The 13,857-nt window shown below is 41.1% G+C and overlaps 1 long non-coding RNA gene across 1 annotated transcript; it reads right to left on the reverse strand.

Annotated features, from left to right (window-relative positions):
- Positions 1-5,602: 5,602 nt before the first annotated feature.
- On the reverse strand, positions 5,603-13,587 carry LOC132649430 (uncharacterized). The gene is made up of 2 exons (XR_009587859.1): positions 10,454-13,587; positions 5,603-5,821 (listed from the first exon to the last, which is right to left on the reverse strand). It is a non-coding gene; the product is annotated as an uncharacterized LOC132649430 (long non-coding RNA).
- Between the last annotated feature and the right edge of the window lie 270 nt (positions 13,588-13,857).

Here is a 13,857-nt window from a genome sequence, read left to right on the forward strand (position 1 = left end):
TGTAGAGGAATATCAAATGGCAGAGAAATGCTTAAAGAAATGCTCAATGTCCTTACTCATCAGGGAAATGCAAATCAAAACGACCCTGAGATTTCACCTTATACCCATCAAAATGACTAAGATCAAAGACTAAAGTGACAATATATGCTGGAGAGGATGTGGAGAAAGAATAACCTTCCCTCACTGCTGGTGGAAATCTAAACTTGTACAACCACTTTGGAAATCCATCTGGCACTTTCTCAGACTATTAGGAATAGTGCTACCTCAAGATCCAGCTAGACCACTCCTAGGCATATATCCAAAATATGTTCAAGTATACAACAAAGACATTTTTCAACCATGTTTGTAGAGCTTCATTTGTAATAGCCAGAATCTGGAAACAACCCAGATGTCGCTCAACAGAGGAATGGATATAGAAATTGTGGTACATTTGCACAATGGAATACTACTCAGCAGTTAAAAAACAAGGAAATCATGAAATTTTCAGGCAAATGGTGGGAACTAGAAAAGATCATCCTGAGTGTGGTATCCCAGAAGCAAAAAGACACACACGGTATAGACTCACTTATAAGTAGATATTAGACATATAATATAGGATAAACATACTAAAATCTGTACACCTTAAGGAAGCTAAGCAAGGAGGACCCTGGGTAAGATGATAAATCCTCACCTAGAAAGACAAACAGAACGGACGTTGGAAGAGGGAGAAAACAGGGAACAGGACAAGAGCCTACCACAGAGGGTCTCTGAAAGACTATCCAGCAGTGTATCAAAACAGATGCTGAGAGTCATAGCCAAACTCTGGGCAGAATACAGGGAATCTTATGAAAGAAGGGAAATATAGAAAGACCTAGAGGGGACAGGAGCTCTACAAGGAGAGCAACAGAACCAAAAAATCTGGGCACAAGGGTCTTTTCTGAGACCAGTACTCTAACCAAGGACCATGCATGGAGATAACCTAGAACCCCTGCACAGATGTAGCCCATGGCAGCTCAATATCCAAGTGGGTTCCTTAATGAGGGGAACAGGGACTGTCTCTGACATGAACTCAGTGGCTGGCTCTTTGATCACCTCCACCTTAGGGGGGAGCAGCTTTACCAGGCCACAGAGGAAGACGATGCAGCCAGTCCTGATGAGACCTGATAGGCTAGGGTCAGAGGGAAAGGGAGGAGGTCCTCCCCTGTCAGTAAACTTGGGGAGGGGCATGGAGGAGATGAAGGAAGGAGGGTGGGATTGGGAGAGCATGAGGTGGGGGGCTACAGCTGGGATACAAGTGAATTAATAAAAAATAATTAATTTTTTATTTAATTAAAGTAATTAATAAAAAATGAATTAAGTTTTAAAAACTAAAAAAAGAAAAAGAGGTCTCAGCAGTTAGGAGCACTGAATCTTCTTGCAGAGGACCCACATTGATCCATAACTGCAGTCATAGAAAATCCAGCATTCTTCTCCAATCTCTGCAACACCAGACATGTACATAGTGTACAAACATACATGCAGGCAAAATACTCATATTATGCACAAAGTAAACACTAGGAAATAAAAAGGAATAAAGGCATAAGAAGAGCAATGACTTGTGTTAATTACTCTTCTGTTGCTCTGAAAAGGTGCCATGACAAAAGAGGCTTAGGGAAGAAAGAGTATCTTCAGCTTATGGTTCCAAAGGAAGGTCCATCATGGCAGGGATACACAGCAGCAAGCAGCGGGTGGGGCAGGTGACAGGAGCAGAAAGCTGAAAGATCACGTCTTCAAAGGGAAACATGAAGCCAAGAGGGATCGAGAGAGAGAGAGAGAGAGAGAGAGAGAGAGAGAGAGAGAGAGAGAGAGGGAGAGAGAGAGAGAGAACAAACTGGAAACAGGGTGAAGCGACAAAAATCTCAAGTCCCACCCCAGCGACATGCTTGTTCCATAGAGGCCACACCTCCTAAAGGCTCCAAACAGTGCTACCAACTGGTAATCAAGTGCTCAAATAGGCTATGGGACATTGGCCATTCAAACCCCTACAGGTGATAAAGGTTCTAGCACAAGAAGAAAGGCATGAGAAGACCAATGACCCAAATCAAAAAGCATCAGGAACCAAGAACAGCTTTTTGCCATTCAGTCTTCTAATGTGTTGGAAGAGACCCACATTGAGAGGTAAACCTCTTGCCTCCAGTCAGATTCAAATGTTAATTTCATCCAGTAACACCCTCATAGACGCAGCCAGAACAAAGTCTAATCACAAGCCTGGGAACCTCATTCTCCAGTCAGTCTGACACAACTGCATTCTTGCTTCGGCTTTGGGGACCACTGGTCTCCTCCGGAAACAACATTCATTTTACAAGGTAAATGTAAGTCGTTATTCAAATTCTAATGCCCTCTGTACATCATTTGAGCTTGTCCATCTGTAAGGACGTGGTATTGCTCCCATCTGCCTTGGCAGTCACTTAACTTCAAATCATACTGCAGGTTTACAGAAAAACAGAAGGATACTTTCATACAGTGTGAACGTTTTTTTCAATTAAATGAAATGTTCTTTTCAATTAAATGTTTTCTCACAGACACTGAGAAAAGGGCATCAGAGAAGAGAAATGTCAGTCTTCCTGTTTCCTTTGGACTTACAGCAGCTACTTATTTTAAGGCAGAAATCCTTAATTCTGTATGACAGGGTATACCCAATCTAAGTCACAGTAAATTCAAGGTTCCAGCAAAGTTGCTCGCTTCCCTGAAAGTAAATCTTTATACCACAAAAGTTCACAGGATAAATTTGGTGGCTCTTGCCAGTGCAATATAAAAATGGCTTCCCTTTTAATGCTCAGATCAAAATTATTATTAGAAAAATGTTTCAAATATGATATATTTTAAAAGTACAGTGTCAGAAAACCTATAACCACCAAATAAACAGAATGACTTCTTGATGAATAATTACACTTCAAAGAAAGTTAAATGCTATTATTCACTGGCAAAAGACAAGAAAATAGGTGCAAAATGCTGTAAGTGCTTTGTAGTTCGCTGGGAAACTTCTAAGGAAAACATTTTATTGTCAAATGACACCCAGGCCAAGCTACCCACCAATCTTTCCTGTGGGATAAGAAAAAAATGTGTAGCTACAGATAGCCTGGAGTGGTGTTCTAGGCAATTAATTCATGCGATTATTTATAACATAGCACATGTGAGTGTGACAAGGCATCTGAAAGGTCCCCAAAGTGCACATGTGGGTCACCTGATGCCCTTCTAGAAATGAACAATGGATCCCTGAAGACTGAAATGTTCATAGTTGGGGGTTGTGGCAGAAGATGGAAAGGAAAGATTAAAAGGTTGACAGCATTTTTTTTTCCTTCTCTTGAAGCCAATTTATTTTTCTTTGAGGTAGAAGCATTCTACCCTGAGGCTGGTGTAAAACAGCCATGCCAGGAAGCCACATTCATCACGGCAAGGCAAAGCATCACAAAGGAGACAGCATGACAAATGCCCTTTTCAGAACCCAGGGAAGAGTGTTCAGGAGCAAGGAAAAGAATGTATTTATCTCTGGAAGCCTGGGTTCTAACTTAGCAAACACGGCATCCAGCCTCTGTTCACATTGAGTCTGTTAACCACATCGCATTCTGAAAAGGCTAATGGAGTTGTTCGTGGACCTACGACACACGCAAGTTATCAGTTATGGTGACTCTTGCCTTGCAGTGTCTAAGGCCTTGACCCAGCCCCATAGATCAATGTCGGGCCAATGGAGATTGCCAGCAAGGGGCAGGGTTAACCCTCTCTTGCTTGGGTTAGGTCTAGAAGGTAATGGCTGACCCTGGACTCTAGAATCAGACTGATCTGGCTTTGAATATTATCTCCAGAGTTGAAGTTATGTGACCTTCCATGACTTAACCTCTGGAAACCTCAATTTCCTCACATGTAAAAATGAAGCTAATTGTAAGCCATACCTCAAAGGATATTTGTGAGGTGAATGTGAGACACTATATTGAACTGTGTGTGCCACAAAGTAAGTGTTCCAGAGAGGTGAGTTATGGTTCCTCTATTTCACTTTTCGTAATCACGCATTCCAAATTGACTGTCGGTAAACTGGTCTGTCAAATTAATTTGCTTTTTACCTTTTCTTGTGTTAAACATTTGGACTGACATCTATATAGTCATCTACATCAGTGGTTCTCAACCTGTGAGTTGTGACCCTTTCACAGGGGTCACATGTCAGATATCCTGCATATCTGAGGTTTACATTATAATTCATAACAGTAGCAAAATTAGCATTATGAAATAGCAACAAAATAATGTTATGGTTGGGGTCAGGACAAGAAGAACTGTATTAAATGGTTGCAGCATTAGAAAGGCTGAGAACCAGTCTTCTAAATGTTCTCAGCAAATAACTGTATTTTAGAAGGCCTGTTGAGGCTTTTCTGATGGGGAAGAGGTTGTTTAGTTTGTGAAAGAATCTCACTATGTAGATTAGGCTGGCTTTGAACTCACGGAGATCTAGCTGTCTCTGCTCTTGGTGCTGAGATTAAAGTCATCTGTTGAGTTCTATGCCTACCTAATAACTTTATTCACGCATCTGTGTATGATCATTGTAATAACCATCAAACTTTAATGGCTTAAAGTGGTATTTAATAAATAATATATACCTTTATAAGATGACAGCAAGGCCACAGAGCTGCCTCTGTGAATCCCAAATCAAATGCTTTGAAAAGACAGAAGTGCCTTCTGCCAAACCAGAGATTACAGTCCTCTTAAGAATTATTGCTGGAGGTAGGAGAAAACAAGTAGCAGGACAGGAGCCTACCACAGAGGGCCTCTGAAAGACTCTACCTAGCAGGGTAACAAAGCAGATATTAATTAAGACTCATAACCAAACCTTCAGCAGAGTGCAGGGAATCATATGAAAGAAGGGGGAGTTAGTAAGACCTGGAGGGTACAGGAGTGCCACAAGGACCAAATATATCAGAGCACAGGAGTTTTTCATGAGACTGTTACTCCAGCTAAGGACCATGTATGGATATAACCTAGAACCCCTGCTCGGATATAGCCCATGGTAGCTCAGTGTCCAAATGGGTTCTCTAATAAGGGGAACAGGGACTATTCCTGACATGAACTCAATGGCTGGCTCATTGTGTCTCCCCCCCACCACGAGGGAGAAGCAGCCTTGCTAGGTCACAGAAGAGGACATTGCAGCCAGTCCTAAAGAGACTTGATAAACTAGGGTCAGATGGAAGGGGAGGAGGTCCTCCCCTATTAGTGGACTTAGAAAGGGGCAGGGAGAAGATGAGGGAGGGAGGGTGGGAGTAATATATTAATTAGCTTTTTCTATGTGTTCTTGCACAAAAAATGTATACAAGCTAATATATGAATTAGCTTTTTCTAGCCATTCTGCAATGGATACCTGTATTAAGACATGATACAGGCTTGGTGGCTGTATCCCAGCCTGTAATCCCAGCACTCAGAGAGGCATATTTCTATGAGTTTGAGGCCAACCTAGCCTACAAAGTGAGTCCAGGATAGCCAAGGCTACATATACACATACATACATACATACATACACACACACACACACACACACACACACACATACACACAGACAAGATACTATATGTAATCCAAAATTTGCTTATCAATTAAAAGAAAATTAAGGGTGTGAAAGTTTTTAATAAATATAAACAGGCCAGTGGATTGTACAGCTCTGCGGCAGAGAGCTCAAGAAGCACACATGTAAAGACACATGTAACTAGAGAAAGAGGGGAAACTCCTTCATCCAGCAATGAGCACTTCCTTCTTGTGGTCTTCCTGCTGCCATCTTTAGCCAGACAAGAACTTACAGCAAGTAGGATCTCAGGTGGAAAAGCTGCTGTAGAATAGAAAAAAAAAAAAAAAAAAAAACAAAGTGAGCAGAGCAGAAATTTTCACAAGTTGCTTAGATGAGTGACACCAAAATCATCATAAGAGCTTCACAAAAGCTGAGACTCCTAAGACACAGGTCTTAGCGGTCTGACCTGGTAGGTCTAGGGTAGGGCCCAGGAAGTGAATACAAAAGGATGTTGGATACATCTGAAAGATAGATAGGTTGGGGGAGCAGGGCATGTATGGAGAAGTGCCACCTAACCAAAGACAATGTGAGCTGCAATTTTTAAAATTAATTTAGTTATTTACTTTACATCCCTATTGGAGCTTCTTCCCTCCTGCTTCCTCACTACCTGCTCCCTTCCTATCCGGACTGAGCATTTCCTCTTCCCCTGTGGCCTCGCAAGGCAGCCCAGCCAGGAAAGAGTGACCAGAAAGCAGGCAACAGAGTCCATGTCAGAGACAGCCCCCACTGCCCTTGCGAGGGGACTCACATGGAGCCTGAGCTTCCTATCTGTTACATCTGTGTAGGGGGCCTAAGTCCATTCCATGCACCTGTTGGTGCTTCAGTCTCCTCAAGCCCCTCTGGGCTCTTGTTAGTTGGCTTTGTGGGTCGTCTTGTAGAGCTCTTGGCACTTCTAGATCCTTCTAGTCTTCCTCACATTTTTCTACAAGACTCCCTACACTTTGCCCAGTGTATGGTTATGAATCTCCATGCCTGTTTCAACCCCCTACTGGGCGGAGCCTCTCAGAGAGCAGTTATGCTAGGCTCCTGCCTTGTTTCCTCTCTTCAGCCGCTTCCACTCTCTATTCTATTTCCCCTTCTGAGTGAGACTTAAGCATCCTCCCTTGGGTCCTTCTTGTTACTTATTTTCTTTGGGTTTGTGAACTGTAGTATGTCTATCCTGAACTATATGGATAAAATCTGCTTATAAGTTAGTACAAACCATGTGTGTCTTTCTGCTTCTAGGTTACCTCACTCAGGATGATCTTTTCTAGTTCCATCAATTTGCCTGCGAGTTTCATGATTTCCTTGTTTTTAATAGCTGAGTAATATTCCATTCTGTAGGTGTACCACAATTTCTGTATCCATTCCTCAGTTGAGAGACAGTTAGGTTGTTTCCAGGTTCTGGCTGTTATGAATAAGGCTGCTATGAATAGAGTTGAGCAAGTGTCCTTGTTGTATGGTGGAGCATCTTTTAGGTATATGCCCAGGAGTGCTATAGCTGGGTGTTGAGGTAGAGCTATTCTAACTTTTTGAGAAAGTACCAGACTGATTTCCAAAGTGGCTGTACAAGATTCCCAACAGCAATGGAAAAGTGTTCCCCTTTCTCTACATCCTCATCAGTGTGTGCTATCACTTGAGTTTTTGATCTTAGCCATTCTGACAGATGTGAGATGGAATCTCAGAGTTGCTTTGATTTGCATTTCTCTTATGACTAAGGATGTTGAGCATTTCTTTAAGTGCTTCTCAGCTATTCAAGATTCTTCTGTTGAGAATTCTCTGTTTAACTCTGTACCCTATTTTTAATTGTATTATTTGGTTTGTTGGTGTTTAACTTCTTGAGTTCTTTATATATTTCGGATATTAGCCTTTTAAAATTGACTTTCAATCAAAATTAATTAAAAGAGATGGGAAGGAAAAATCCACCAAGAGGACATCACCATCCTGGACCTCTATGCCCCAAATACAAGGACACCCACATTTGTGAAAGAAACATTAAAGCTTAAATCACACATTGATCCCCACACATTAATAGTGGGAGACTTCAACACCTCACTCTCACCAATTGACAGATTATTGATACTGAAATTAAATAGAGAAGTAATGAAACTAACAGATGTCATAAATCAAATGGACCTGATAGATGTCTTCAGAACTTTTCACCCAAACACAAAAGAATATATTTTCTTCTTAGCACCTCATGGAACTTCTCCAAAATCAACCAAATAGTCAATCACAAAGCAAACCTCAACTGATATAATGAAAATAAGTTGCAAATTGGAGCCACATTTTCTGTAGCTGTCCTGAAACTTTCTCTGTAGATCAGGATGGCCTGGAACTCAGAGATCTGCCTGCCTCTGCAACCTGAGTGTTTGGATTAAAGGCGAGCTCCACCACACACTGAAAGAGTTTCATTTTTAAAAAGAAATTTTTTTCTATTTTTTATTGACAATTGATTTTTTTCCATTCAATATATTCTGATTAGTTCCCCTCACCCATCTACTCCCAGATCCTCCTCTCATCTCATCCCACCCAAATACAAAAAAAAATAAATTTCTTAATACTACATTTTAATTTTATTTTAGGGTCTATTCCCCAAAGAGATTGTAACTTAGTCAAGAACTTCATCTTTTTATTTTTATTTTTTTAAGTTGGGGAATGACCTTTTTATTAGATTTATGCTTTTATTTTATATGTGAGTATTTTGGCTGCATGTATGTATGTATACAGGATGCTCGTTTGGTACCCATGGAGATCAGAAGAGGTTATCGGATCCCCTGGAACTGGAGTTACAGATGGTTGTAAACCACCATGTGGGTACTGGGAGTAGAACCCAGGTCTTCTGCAAGAACAGACAGTGCTCTTAACTGGTGAGCTATCTCTCCAGCCCTAATTTCTTGGTACATTATTTTTAACCAGTAAGTTCAAAATACTATTATTTTAACGTATAGTCAAAATATAAATTGTTCATGTTCTGATCTCCATACTTTTATCTTCCGTATATTTGCAACATTTATCATTTTGTGTTTATCCAACTCCAAATACTCAGCAGTTACATGTGTGAAAATGGAATGCAAAGGGTTGGCTGTCTTGGTGGCACAGACTGTCTTGGTGATGTCAGATGTCTTGGTGATGTAGGCTGTCTTGGTAATATAGATTTCTTAGTGATTTCAGGTGTGTTGGTGTTATAGGCTGTCTTGGTGATGTCAGGTGTCTTGGTTATGTCACATATCTTGGTGATATCAGTAACTAGTTATGGAACTATTTTTTTAAGTTTGCCACCACTAAGTGCCTAAAAGAACGTCATTATGAAGGCTGTAAAGAGATTGGAAGGGGCATGCATGCAGAGGGTGGAGGAAGGGAGGGATTGGGACTGGAGGAGGGAGAGAACCACAGGGGGAATACAAAGTGAATAAAGTGTAATTAATAAAGAAAAAATACAATTTGATACAAAAATTAAAAAAAAGACTTGGAAATAAAAAAAAGAAGTCAAAAAAAAGAGAGAGAGAGATTGGAAGAACACAGAAAACCAAGGAGGGATATGAAAGTCAGATTCAAAGTTTAGATGCTAGAATTAAGGAAGTGCAGGTAAATAGTCAAAGGAAAACCAATGAAAATGATTTCCAGGCAAAAAAAAAAAAAAACAAATTGAGAAGTCTTGCTAGACAAGGGTAAGAAGCTGTCTCCATGTTTTCCCAGGTCAACTCTAAAGTGAAAACCTCAGAGTGTCCATACTCACCTTTTAGAAACCCACAGGCCAGAAATGTCTTTACACAGAAAAAAAGAATAAAAATAAAAAAAGGAAGAAAGGAAGCAAAGTAATCAGCCCAGTTTAAAAGCACACAGTAGGTGCAATTCTTTCCAAGTGTTTCACTCTATGTTACCCTTTTGCATTCATCACACTATCATGTTAGTGAAAACCCATTTTGGAGACTGAACAAATAGTGTAAGACAGAATTCCACCAATGCTTTTTGTTGGATTTTTTTGTTTGTTTATGTGTTTGGTTTTTTGTTTTCTGTTTCAGATGCCAATAGCAAAATAGCAAAGTATTCTAAGTAGGAATGTCACAGGCCCAAATGCTATAAATCAAACAAAACATTTGCGAAGGAACATTTGTGAGGTCCTTAATGCCTCACCAAACACTTCCATTAATGAAAAAACAATGAGAGTAGAATGTCAGAGGTTAATGGGGATGTGTGAAGTATCAGACGCCAAGCTTTCTCATATGGTGTGTAAAGATTCTATAGAAGCCCAGTTTTTTTCTTTTTCATCTTCAACCTAAAGTCGTTCTTAAATTTACAAATAAATCTATCATATTTCCTAACAGTTCTCATCTTTGCTCCAGCCTGCTAACCACATATGGCACAAAATCAGCTTCTACGGTGATTATAGGAACAGTGATAAAATTCTAATCATTCTACCTAAAATTTGATTACTTGGACTGAAGAGATGGCTCAGCAGTTAAGAGCATGTGCTGTTCTAGCAGAGGACCTGAGTTCAGTTCTCAGAACTGAATGAATACATTGTTAAAATGTCTTAAAATCTATGTATATAAACTTGTCTGTACCACCTTTAGGGATAGATCCAAAAATTATTTGGAATTGACCAGTTATCTTTTAGCAAAGTAGACAGATATTCAATTTATCTTTGATCGGTTTAATAAATCCTGTTGTTAATTAATATAACCAATCAAAACAACGGTCAGTTAATTAAAATATTACACTAGAGCAAAAGAGACAGCTTATGTACATGCTAATATCTAGTGCAAATTCTTTTCAGTAGTTTGTATTCATTCTTTCAACTCGCTACTTCACTCCTCAGTATGCAAAGCCTTCCCTCTGTTAGCTGTCGCACTAAGACAAATTAGTACAGTAATCTGCTTTTATATTCAAAGCTACACACATTTTACTTACCTAAAAATGCAACTGCAAGTAACAGGTCATCCCAGGCTTCGTATAACATAGCTTTACTTCCAGCTCTCAGAAGGGAAATCTCTGAATTCCATGACAGCCTGGCCTACAGAGCAAGTTCCAGGACACAGGAAAAAAAAAAAAAAACATGCCCCACCTTGCGCTCAGCCCCTGAATGCCCAGCCTAGTCTCTGCCACCAGTGAATCCAGGTTCCCCTAGCTCTTCTGGCATTGTAGGATTGTTATATAAAGCACTCCTCAGGTCCTGTGACAGCTTGGGTTTGTTTTCTCTTTCTTTTGTTTATTTTGGGCTCCTCTGGCTGCGCAAGCACACTTTTATTTATTCTCCACAGAGGTTTTGAACGGCAGAGTTATTTCTTTAACTCGGGCGAATTGCTGGTTGCTCGTTTATTGATCCTGTCTTACAAATAAATAGGAGGCAAGAACCAGGGGACATCCTAAGTGAATGAAGAGCAAGGGAGCCCTTCGGGCTGGAAGGTATTGATGCCGCTGGAACAGAAACAGTGAGTTAGTGACTGCCTTTCCAGTCTTTGAGGACCGCTGTTCAGGTTACTATTACAGAAGGGTATCATCAGTCTGTAAACTTCCCCCAAATGTATCCTAATTCATACTGTCATCTTCAGGATCAGCGTGGATTAGTCATGGATGCAGACAATTTGACATCCAGTCTGCTCTATTCTCAGACTGTTTGCAGATGTCCAGTTTCAGTAAGCTCACATGTTGTCTGCTAGATACTTTGCACTAAATCCCACATCTTCTCAGATTTCTCCTTGTGCTTCTGTGCACTCTATAAACAATCTGCCGTCTCTCCTGGCTTTGACTCCCTCAAACAATACTCAGTCAGAAGGGCCTGAGTCTTGATGCCAGCCTGAGCTCCAGCAGCAGGGAGTACTAAAAACTATTTACAAAAAACAGTAGCCAGGGCTAAGAGAAACAGCAAAAGATACCACTGAATTCCAAGGCAAGCAACTCAGGAAGAGACCCTGGGACTAAGTGCCGTAGCTTCACCCTCATGGGTACAGCACAAGAGGTGATCATGAGCATACTTCATCAAGCCAGTCTCCCCCAAAGATTTGGAGAGTGGTGAGAAGGGTCTGATGGAGCGAATGAGGAAATCAGGGCTCACCTGAGCAGAGCTGTCGAGAGTTTGGAGGTGATTAAGAGAACAGCATTTTACTGGTGGTTGTTTATGGCCTCCCTCCTTTACCTTCCTTCCCTTTAATACCGTCCCTGAAAAATTCCAACTCAGTGGCTTCTACCAAAGGGCATCTTGTCCAGTAAGGCAGGTCTTATCTGTAGACTCTATCAGGCTCCATTAACAAAACGCTTTTTAAAGATTCGTTTGTTTTCACTTTATGTACACACGTTTTGGCCACGTGCAGGTCTATGCACCACATGCGTTCTGGTGCCCACTGAGACCAGAACAGAGCATCAGATCTCCTGGAACTAGACTTACAGAGAGTTGGAAGCACCATGTAGGTGCTAGGAAACAAATCCTGGTCCTAGTGGAAGAGCAGTGAGTGCTCTTAACCACTGAGCCATTTCTTCAGCCCTGTCAGAGCTTTTTTACGCAACGGACTTAGCATGAAACTGTATAGAGTATTCAGTACGCTTCAAAGAAAAATGTCAGCATGCTGTCACCTGCTTGTTTCCCTGAAAACTTTTTCTAACTTATTGATTTCTGGACTGGGAAACATCTCCTCTTCAAGTGGTTAGAGTGAGCTTCTAACCAGAGAGAGACATCCTCAACATTGTTCACAGAAATAGACCCTCTGCCATTCTGAATTGGAGTTTGAGTAGCAGCTAATGTCTTGCCATATACCCCACTTCCCTGATAACAGGAAGTTAGCCAGAAATTCAGCTAAAACAGGCATACTACTATCCTCCTCCAAGTAGGTCCTTCACCCAAGAGCACTTACCAAACTCTTCACTTTGTGTTTTTGAGTGGATAGAGAGACCAATATTGATCACTTCATGGCCATGAGTGTGGTGATGTAGGCACTTATTAGTCTGTTGTTCTCAACATGGCCTCACCTCCTATTGGAGGAAGTTGGTATATGCATATTTCTCCTTGCATGAAGGCATCTTCCCTTTTTCTTCACTTCAATTCTCCTCTTTAATATTTCAGTTCATGAATTGTTTCTACAGGAAACCCCTCCTCACCATTACATTTTGCAAACAGAGGCACGTGTACTTCACAAGTACTTTAAGTATAAGGAGTGAAATGCTGACGAACAGAGACAAATTAATAAATAAGGGGAAGGCTGGATAAACAGCTCAGTGGTCGAGTGCTTGCCCCTCATGCATGAGGCCCTGAGTTCAGTTGTGGGTGGGGAGGGATCTTACATGGTGAGGACTACACATGCAAAAATCCTGAGACAACAGCATGCATAACACTGCCAAAGAACGGCAAGGAGCTTGGGTGATGCTAAAGGGAGTGAGAAAAGGAAATCGGAGAAAGATGACACAGGTAAGAGAAAGAACTTGAAGGTTATCATAGGAACTACCTTTTATTCCCAAAAAAGTGGAAATCTACTGAAGAGTTTTAGCAGAGGTGTAAAATGATCCACATTAACTATTTAAGGGGTCACTGTGGCTGCTGTTCGGGAGAATAAGTTTTCAGGATCCAAGGCGGACACTGACTGGAAAGCTACCACAGTTACCCAAGTGAAAAACTACAGTAATTCAGGTGAGAATGGGAACAACACCAGTGGAAAAAACAAAACACTATATTTGACCATGCCTTAAAGGTAAAGACAGCAGTTTGTGTTCAGAGTCAAGTGTTGACTATAAGAGCCACTGTAGAGGCCAGGATAATACCAGACAGCAATATGAAAGACTGGAGAGTAGAGTGTGGGAGGGGAAGAAGCGAGAGCAAAGTGCAATGACACATATATATAAAATACCAGGAGAAAGCCCATACCTTTGCGTGTTAACCTAAAACTTAGTTCAGAAGAGTAGAGGGTAGCAAGATGGCATAGCAGCGGAAGCACTTACCTTGGAATCTATCAGAGCTCATTCCAGGCCACAAGCACAACAAACATAGGCAAATATCTGTTCAGCATGCGAGTCCCAGGCATTGAACTCGGTCCATCAGTGTCAGTAGTGGCACTGAGCCATCCTGCCAGCCTTCATTTTGTTTTTTTAATAGTTAAAGAAACAAAGCCTACAGAAATATAAAGTAAAGCATGCGCAGAGCAAGGGTGTGTGTAGGATTTTGTGCAGTGCTGTGCAGAGCCCCAGAGCTCTGGATGGTCACGATCAGCACTCTTAACAAGCACTCTAGCTCCGGGGGCACAAGGCCACAGTCAAGAGTTGAAGCCAAGAGCAGAATCTGAACAAGAACAAACTCTCTTGGGGCAGAACAGTCTCCATAATCTTTCTAA

The sequence above is a fragment of the Meriones unguiculatus genome, chromosome 20 (genome assembly GCF_030254825.1).
Source record: "Meriones unguiculatus strain TT.TT164.6M chromosome 20, Bangor_MerUng_6.1, whole genome shotgun sequence".
Taxonomy (NCBI): Eukaryota; Metazoa; Chordata; class Mammalia; order Rodentia; family Muridae; genus Meriones; species Meriones unguiculatus.